Consider the following 10,266-nt stretch of genomic DNA (forward strand, 5'->3'; position numbering starts at 1 on the left):
TAAAATATATACTTGGATTAATACTTTTTTTTTTAAAATCCACTAAAATGGGGGGAGGGGGGGGGGGGGCAATGTACAAAAAGTGATGTACTTTCTAAACGGTTGACCCGATATGTATGAAAATTCCCTCAAATTAAGCTGACAGTCTGCACTTTAACCTCATAGTCATTGTATCATTGCAAATCCAAAGTGGAGTACAGAGCCAAAACAACAACCAAACATTTTGACTATCCCAATACTTTTGGAGCTCCTTGTATATTTAGTTTGTATTCCAACTCTTTGATTCTCCCGAGATAGCTGTTGATCATGACTCTCACTTCCATTACAAATAAAATGAACAAGATGGAGCTGACAGAGATGGTCGCCTCTCTTCAGGTCCTTAGGAAACTATGCAGTAATTATTTTTTATGTATTTATTACATTGTTAGCCCAGAAAATCTCAAGTGTTATTACATACAGCCGGGAAGAACTATTGGATATAAATGCTACGTCAACTTACCAACATTACGACCAGTAATACAACTTTCCCGAAGCGGATCCTTTGTTCGGACCACCCTGGACATGGGATCTAATCCCAGAGGCCGACCCAAAACATTGTCACCGCAGGAGAGGCAGACAGAGCGGACTACTGGTCAGACTTAGAAGGAGAGCACACCATCCACCGCTTCTGGGCACATTACTCGCCAATGTCCAATCTCTAGACAAGGTGGACGAAATTAGGGCATGAGTTGCCTTCCAGAGAGACATCAGAGATTGTAACATTTTCTGAATCACGGAAACATGGCTCACTCGGGATATGTTGTCAGAGTCGGTCCAGTCACTTGGGTTCTTCATGCATCGCGTCGACAGAAACAAACATCTCTCTGGTAAGAAGAGTGGGGGTGTATGCCTTATGATTAACAATTCATGGTGCAATCATAACATACAGGAACTCAAGTCCTTTTGTTCACCTGACCTAGAATTCCTTACAATCAAATGCCGAACCGCATTATCCCCCAAGAGAATTCTCTTCGATTATAGTCACCCACCCCAAGCAGATACCTCATCTGCCCAGAAAGAACTTCACTGGACTCTATGTAAACTGGAAGCCATATATCCTGAGGCTGTATTTTGGGATTTTAACAAAGCTAATCTGAAAACAAGGCTACCTAAAATTGACCAGCATATCGAATGCGCTACAAGATCAGAGCATGCGCAGACCAACTAGCTGGTGTGTTTAGACATATTCAATCAATCCCTGTCTGTTGTCCCCACATGCTTCAATGTGGCCACCATTATTCCTGTTCCCAAGAAAGCTAAGGTAACTGAACTAAATGATTATCATCCCATTGTGCTCACTTCTGTCAGCATGAAATGCTTTGAGAGACTAGTCAAGGATCATATCACCTCCACCCTACCTGATACCCTAGACCCACTCAAATTTGCTTACCGCCCCAATAGGTCCACAGATGATGCAATCGCCATCACACTGCACACTGCCCTATCCCTATCTGGACAAGAGGAATAGCTATGTAAGAATGATGTTCATTGATTACAGCTCAGCATTCAACACCATAGTACCCTCCAAACTCATCATTAAGCTTGAGACCCTGGGTCTCGACCCCGCCCTGTGCAACTGGATCCTGGACTTTGACTGGCCGCCCCCAGGTGGTGAAGGTAGGAAACAACATCTCCACTCCGCTGATCCTCAACACTGGGGCCCCACAAGGGTGTGTTCTCAGCCCTCTCCTGTACTCCTTGTTCACCCATGACTGCGTGGCCATGCCTCCAACTCAATCATCAAGTTTGCAAACGACACAACAGTGGTAGGCTTGATTACCAACAATGACGAGACTGCCTACAAGGAGGGACTGGGTCCTCGGAGTGTGGTGTCAGGAAATTCAACAAAACAAAGGAGATGATCGAGGACTTCAGGAAACAGCAAAGGGAGCACCCCCCCCCCCCCATCCACATCGACAGAACAGTAGTGGAGAAGGTGGATTTAAAAAAAAAGTTGCACGGCCCTCAACCACAAGACTCTCAAGAAGGTAGTGCAGTCTGCACAACGCATCACCGGGGCAAGCTACCTGCCCTCCAGGACACCTACAGCACCCGATGTCACAGCAAGGCCAAAAAGATCATGAAGGACAACAACCACCTGAGCCACTGCCTGTTCACCCCGCTATCATCCAGAAGGCGAGGTCAGTACAGGTGTAACAAAGCTGGGACCGAGAGACTGAAAAACAGCTTCTATCTCAAGGCCATCAGACTATTAAACAGCCATCACTAACATAGAGAGGCTGCGGCCAACATACAGACTTAAATCTCAATCTCAGTTGTTTGGCAATGCCTATCTGTGCGTATTGCTCAGGGTCTAGAATCCAAGGTATGTGCACGAATGTTGTTGTTTTGTAGAAAACCTTTGTTGATACCACAGATAGAACAATGAGCAAGATATTTCACCAGATATATAAATGTGAAGCATCCGATTGCCGTTTCCACTCACTACCAAATATGGTGAAGAGAGGAAGCCTAGTGGCCAGCGGTGGGAGAAGATGGAGCAAGATGGATTTTGGCCAACATTCTGCAAATTGTCTCATTGATGAAAATGTTTATCTCAATACAGTTTTCTATTTCCAAAACTACAATCTATTACAAACAGAATGGACTAAGTATGTAGACTATACTCTTTGACAATTAAAAAAAATATATATTTAGAGGGAGTGCAAGGGCGTATTGAGTTATTGCACACACGTGCTTCACATAGTAGGCGTTCCCTAATGGAAATATGCAAATACATGCTAGACCGCGCCAATAGGATCTCTCTAGCTTGTGCTTGGCTCTGCCCACCTCATTGACCTTGCTTGTCCTGTTCACTGTGATTCATTTGCACCCATTGGAAATGACAGGCTCTGGTCTATCTTGAGTTAGTTATACAAATCTTTGTTGATACTAGCCAGATGTCCACCGCTAGATAACTACCTAGCAAGATGACAAAGAAATGCTTGAATTCAATCTCCATAATCCCGAAGGTGCCAGCCCATAGCCAAATGTTTAGCTAGCTAGTGTCTGTTAGCATATTCGCTAGCTAGCGCAACATAAGGACACTGCACTAACTCGGCAGCTATTTCATGGAAACTAGCTAATCCATTGGGATTTAATTACAATGACAATACTAGCCACATAGTGGACACTTATCTTGGAGGAAGTACTTAGCTATCCACCATCCCATAGCCTACATTGCATATTAAGTGTGACTGGCTCATCCGTGGATGAATTCTTCTTTGGTAATATGGCGGTCCGCAAACAAATGTTACAGGAGCATGCCGTCACCTACTGTATTGGCTGTGTGTTAGTTTACTATTCTGTAGTATGGGGGAAAAAATGCCCTACCAAGTAACCCTACACCCATTAAAATCTCATCACTATTCCACAACTTTGGCCCTATCAGATCCTACACCAGGCTAGCAGCCTGGGAGGACAGGACACTATCGTTCAAAACACCTTGTAACTCTTCTGCAGTAAAATCTCATACACCCAAGTACTTCTCTGCAGCTGTCACCACAACATCTATCCTCTGTGATTTACGTTTCATTCCTGCGGTACAGTTGACAACCATGGCCACGAACGTCAAAAGCTCTGATGCGTTTCTCTCACTGGACACCTCTGATCTCCAGCACCATGGGTGCCCCTACAGTTTACAAACACAACTTTTTACACAGATGCTACACATTCCTTGGTCTCATGTCCTCCTGCACACTTCTCACATCTAGGAATCTCCCTCCTACACACTGCTGCCACATGACCATAAGCTTGACACCTAAAACACCGTAATGGGTTCAGGACAAAAGATGTCACGGGATAACTGACATATCCTAACTTGACTTTATCTGGTAAAAACGCTACATCAAAACTCTCCACTGGGTCTGCGTTGCACCAAACGACGGGTATCACACAACTACAGTTGGCCATCCTCAACACGTAACACCACTCCAGTTCACTCCTTTCAAAGGCACCCTTCTCCGGAGAGTAAAGCAAGTCACAGTTCTTGTCCCTAATCGGTAGGTTTGTTGCTACCGGGTTGGCACACCTCACGCAGCAGGTACCACTTTTGTTCTAGCAAGAGAAGGAACAGCCTCCCACTGTGATAAGTACCTATTGGCAGTCTATTGGCTGTGAGATTCTCAGTGTGTTTCATGCTTTAACACGTGTGAAGTTTTGACAGTCTGTTCATTTAAAGTAACTTTTCAGTGAAAATCACACTTTAAAAAGTTAATTTTCTGTTAACTCATACCCATATAGTGTTGTTGACTCGTGCTATACTTGTACTTGTGGCCAAAGCATACATTCGAGAAAAACTCTACCTCAAACTTGTATCCTAAACAGACAGTTAAAAGAAGTATAGCTATTTCCTCATAGACTCTGATGTAATACTCCAGAGGAGGATGATCTGGCCAATCAACAGTCTGGCAGCTCTTCTTCCTCTAATCAGCAGTATAGCTCTTCTTCAGCAGTCTAATCAGCAGTATAGAGGAAGAAGAGCTGGCCAATCAGCAGTCTAGAGGAAGAAGAGCTGGCACAAACAGCAGTCGAGAGGAAGAAACAGCTGTCCAATCAGCAGTCTTGAGAGGAAGAAGAGCTGGCCAAACAGCAGTCTAGAGGAAGAAGAGCTGTCCAATCAGCAGTCTAGAGGAAGGAGAGCAGGCCAAACAGCAGTCTAGAGGAAGAAGAGCTGGCCAATCAGCAGTCTAGAGGAAGAAGAGCTGGCCAATCAGCAGTCTAGAGGAAGAAGAGCTGGCCAAACAGCAGTCTAGAGGAAGAAGAGCTGGCCAAACAGCAGTCTACTACCCACATTCATATTTTTAATGACCGGTATACGCACACACCATTCCAACACAAACAAGCTGCTTTTTAACATTCTTTAATTACACTTTTTTGGAAAGAAAACAATTTCACTCATATTGTAAGTAATTATAGGTCATATTTAACAGAAATCTGGAAACACTTTAATTAGTGAAGATTACTTGTGTGTTGCTGCCCTCGTGTGGCCTTTCTAGGGTTTCTATCTTCACATTATTACCGTAATGCTTCAGAATATAATTTAACTGACACTGCCACACAGACTTACTTTCAAAAAGGCAGTCTTGTCACAACTAATGAAATACTATAATTAATGTAGGGCATCAGTAAAGCCGAAACAAAGAGAGGGGTGTCATGTCAGATGAGGTTCCATCGACGTATCAGCTCAAGGCTTCAACAACAACCTGGACTTACATTGTAAACAAAATGATGGTACACTCAAATTAGACTGAACAAAAATATAAACGCAACATGCAACAATTTCAAAGATTTTTCAGTCAAGTGAAATAAATGCATTAGGCTCTAATCTATGGATTTTTCACGACTGGGAATATAGATCTTAAATTTTTAAAAGTTGGGACGTGGATCAGAAAACCAGTTAGTGTCTGATGTGACCACCATTTGACTCATGTAGCGTGACACATTCCCTTTGCATAGAGTTGATCAGGCTGTTGATTGTGGCCTGTGGAATGTTGTCCCACTCCTCTTCAATGGCTGTGCGAAGGCATTGGATATTGGTGGGAACTGGAACACGCTGTCGTACACATTGATCCAGAGCATCCCAAACATGCTCAATGGGTGACATGTCTGGTAAGTATGCAGGGCATGGAAGAGCTGGGACTGTTTCAGCTTGCAGAAATTGTGTACACAGATCCTTGTGACATAGGGCCTTGCATTATCATGCTGAAACATCAGGTGATGGTGGCGGATGAATGGCACGACAATGGGCCTCAGGATCTCGTCATGGTATCTCTGTGCATTCAAATTGCCATCAATAAAATGCAATTCTGTTCATTGTCCGTAGTTTATGCCTGCTCATACCGTAACCCCACCGCCACAATGGGGCACTCTGTTCACAATGTGAACATCAGCAAACCCCTCGCTCACACGACGCCATACGGTTGTAAAACAGGTTGGATGTACTGCCAAATTCTCAAAAATGACGTGGTAGGTGGCTTATGGTACAGAAATTAACATTGTATTCTCTGGCAACAGCTTTGATGGACATTCCTGCAGTCAGCATGCCAATTGCATGTTCCCTCAACTTGAGACATCTGTGGCATTGTGTTGTGTGACAAAACTGCACATTTTAGAGTGGCCTTTTATTGTCCCCAGCACAAGGCGCATCTGTATAATGATCATGCTGTTTAATCAGCTTCCTCATATGCCACACCTGTCAGGTGGATGGATTATATTGGCAAAGATAATGCTCACAAACAGGAATGTAAAGAAATGTGTCCACAAAAATTGAGAGAAAAAAGCTTTTTGTGCATATGGACCATTTCGGGATATTTCATTTCAGCTCATGAAACATGGGACACTTTACATGTTGCGTTTATATTTTTGTTCAGTGTAGTACGATATGTTACGTTTAGCACGGTATGTATTAATTTGTGGATGTCCATCATCCATTTCGTATTATATGTTACTGGTTAATGATACGAATTTGCAATACGTATAATATGTTATGAATTCCAATTTGTAGTGGCTAAAGTCAGCTACGTGATGAAAGTTAGCTAGACTAGGGGTTAAGGTTAGGGTTAGGTTGAAGGGTTACGGGAAGGGTTAGCTAACATGCTAAGTATTTACAAACACCTGAGGTTGGTGGCATCTTAATTGGGGAGGACGGGCTCGTGGTAATTGCCGGAGTGTAATACGTGGAATGGTATCAAATACATCAAACACATGGTTTGATGCCATTGCATTATTATGAGCCGTCCTCCCATCAGCAGCCTCCACTGGTTGAAAAGTACACAACCAGTCAAAAGTTTGGACACACCTACTCATTCAAGGGTTTTTCTTTAATTTGACTATTTTCTACATTGTAGAGTAATAGTGAAGACATCAACATTATGAAAATACACATACAGTGGGGCAAAAAAGTATTTAGTCAGCCACCAATTGTGCAAGTTCTCCCACTTAAAAAGATTAGAGAGGCCTGTAATTTTCATCATATGTACACTTCAACTTTGACAGACATGGGATGGCATATAGCTGCAGAATGCTGTGGTAGCCACACTGGTTAAGTGTTCCTTGAATTCTAAATAAATCAGTGTCAGTTGCAAAGCACCCCCACACCTCCTCCATGCTTCACGGAGGGAACCACACATGCAGAGATGATCCATTCACCTACTCTGCATCTCACAAAGACACTGCAGTTTGAACCAAACATCTCAAATTTGGACTCATCAGGCTAAAGGACAGATTTCCACCGGTTATCTAATGTCCATTACTCATGTTTCTTGGCCCAAGCAAGTCTCTTCTTATTACTGGTGTCCTTTAATAGTGGTTTCTTTGCAGCAATTTGACCATGAAGGCCTGATTCACACAGTCTCCTCTGAACAGTTGATGTAGAGATGTGTGTGTTACCTGAACTCTGTGAAGCATTTTTTTGGGCTGCAATTTCTGAGGCTGGTAACTCTGATGAACTTATCCTCTGCAGCAAAGGTAACTCTGGGTCTTCCTCTCATGTGGTGGTCCTCATGAGAGCCAGTGTCATCATAGCGCTTGATGGTTTTTATGTTCAAATATTCTTTATTGAACACCCACAAGAATGGTGTATAGGTATAAAAGATGTGTGCAATTCCCATCTAAACATAAAAGAACAGACAGAAACAGAAAGACCCAGAGATCTAGGTACAAAGTAAATAATACAAAGTGACATACAGAACAAGGACAGGCAGAAAGAAAGAAGGTCGATTCAAATATTACAATTGAAAGCGTGTTAGAATGTACAAATTCACAGCGACGACTGGTCCAAGTAAGAAAGGAAAGGCTGACAGATTTGATGAAATGTTGATAATTTATTGTTCAGAATATACAGTTGAAGTCGGAAGTTTACATACACTTAGGTTGGAGTCATTAAAACTCGTTTTTCAATCACTCCACAAATTTCTTGTTAACAAACTATAGTTTTGGCAAGTCAGTTTGGCAATGACACAAGTCATTTTCCCAACAATTATTTACAGACAGATGATTTCACTTAAAATTCACTGTATCACAATTCCAGTGGGTCAGAAGTTTACATACACTAAGTTGACTGTGCCTTTAAACAGCTTAGAAAATTCCAGAAAATAATGTCATGCCTTTAGAAGCTTCTGATAGGCTAATTGACATCATTTGAGTCAATTGTAGGTGTACCTGTGGATGTATTTCAAGGTGTACCTTCAAACTCAGTGCCTCTTTGCTTGATGTCATGGGAAAATCAAAAGTTGTAAGCCAAGACCTCAGAAAACAATTGTAGACCTCCACAAGTCTGGCTCATCCTTGGAAGCAATTTCCAAACGCCTGAAGGTGCCACGTTCATCATAACATAACCTGAAAGGCCGCTCAGCAAGGAAGAAGCCACTGCTCCAAAACCGCTATAAAAAAGCCAGACTACAGTTTGTAACTGCACATGGGGACTAAGATCATACTTTTTGGAGAAATGTCCTCTGGTCTGATGAAACATAAATATAAAACTATTTGGCCGTAATGACCATCGTTATGTTTGGAGGATAAAGGGGGATGCTTGCAAGCCGAAGAACACCATCCCAACCATGAAGCACGGGGGTTGTGGGGGTGCTTTACTGCAGGAGGGACTGGTGAACTTCACAAAATAAATGGCATCATGAGGGAGGAACATTATGTGGATATATTGAAGCAACATCTCAGGACAACAATCAGGAAGTTAAAGCTTGGTCGCAAATGGGTCTTCCAAATGAACAATGACCCCAAGCATACTTCCAAAGTTGTGGCAAAATGGCTTAAGGACAACAAAGTCAAGGTATTGGAGTGGCTCTCACAAAGCCCTGACTTCAATCCTATAGAACATTTGTGGGCAGAATGGAAAAAGTGTGTGCAAACAAGGAGGTCTACAAACCTGACTCAGTTACACCAGCTGTCAGGAGGAATGGGCCAAAATTCACCCAACTTGTTATGGGAAGCTTGTGGAAGGCTACCCAAAATGTTTGACCGAAGTTAAACAATTTAAAAGGCAATGCTACCAAATACCAATTGAGTGTATGTAAACTTTTAACCCACTGGGAATGTGATGAAAGAAATAAAAGCTGAAATAAATAATTCTCTCAACTATTATTCTGTCATTTCACATTCTTAAAATAAAGTGGTGATCCTAACTGACCTAAAACAGAATTTTTACTAGGATTAAATGTCAGAAATTGTGAAAAACTGAGTTTAAATGTATTTGGATGAGGTGTATGTAAACTTCTTGTGCAAGACCACTTGTTCCACCCACCTACATTTAAGTCTGCTATGAGAATTGTTTTTCAGGTGGGTTTCTTGCAAAAATATAATATCAGAAGAGAGTGCTTTCAAGTGGGCTAGGACCACACGCCGAGTTGAGTTGATGCCAAAGAGCTCCATTTTGGCCTCATCTGACCACAACACTTTCACCCAATCATTCAGATGTTCATTGGCAAACTTCAGGCAGGCATGTATATGCGTTTTCTTGAGCAGGGGGACCTTGCGGGCGCTGCCGGATTTCAGTCCTTCACGGTGTAGTGTGTTACCAAATGTTTTCTTGGTGACTATGGTCCCAGCTGCCTTGAGATCATTGACAAGATCCTCCCGTGTAGTTCTGGGCTGATTCCTCACCGTTCTCATGATCATTGCAACTACACGAGGTGAGATCTTGCATGGAGCCCCAGGCCGAGGGAGATTTACAGTTCTTTTGTGTTTCTTCCATTTGAGAATAATCACACCAACTGTTGTCACCTTCTCATCAAGCTGCTTGGTGATGGTCTTGTAGCCCATTCCAGCCTTGTGTAGGTCTACAATCTTGTCCCTGACATCCTTGGAGAGCTCTTTGGTCTTGGCCATGGTGGAGAGTTTAGAATCTGATTGATTGATTGCTTCTGTGGACAGGTGTCTTTTATACAGGTAACAAGCTGATATTAGGAGCACTCCCTGTAAGAGTGTGCTCCTAATCTCAGCTCATTACCTGTATAAAAGACACCAAATCTTTCTGATTGAGAGGGGGTCAAATACTTATTTCGCTCATTAAAATGCAAATCCATTTATAAAATTTTTGACATGCGTTTTTCTGGATTTTTGTTGTTGCTATTCTGTGTCACTGTTCAAATAAACTGATCATTTCTTTGACAGTGGGCAAACGTACAAAATCAGCAGGAGATCAAATACTTTTTTCCCTCACTGTATGGGATTATGCAATCGGCAGCCTCCTTTTCCAAAGAATCTCAAACCTGC

Source organism: Oncorhynchus keta, chromosome 19 (assembly GCF_023373465.1).
Source record: "Oncorhynchus keta strain PuntledgeMale-10-30-2019 chromosome 19, Oket_V2, whole genome shotgun sequence".
In the NCBI taxonomy this organism is placed as follows: domain Eukaryota; kingdom Metazoa; phylum Chordata; class Actinopteri; order Salmoniformes; family Salmonidae; genus Oncorhynchus; species Oncorhynchus keta.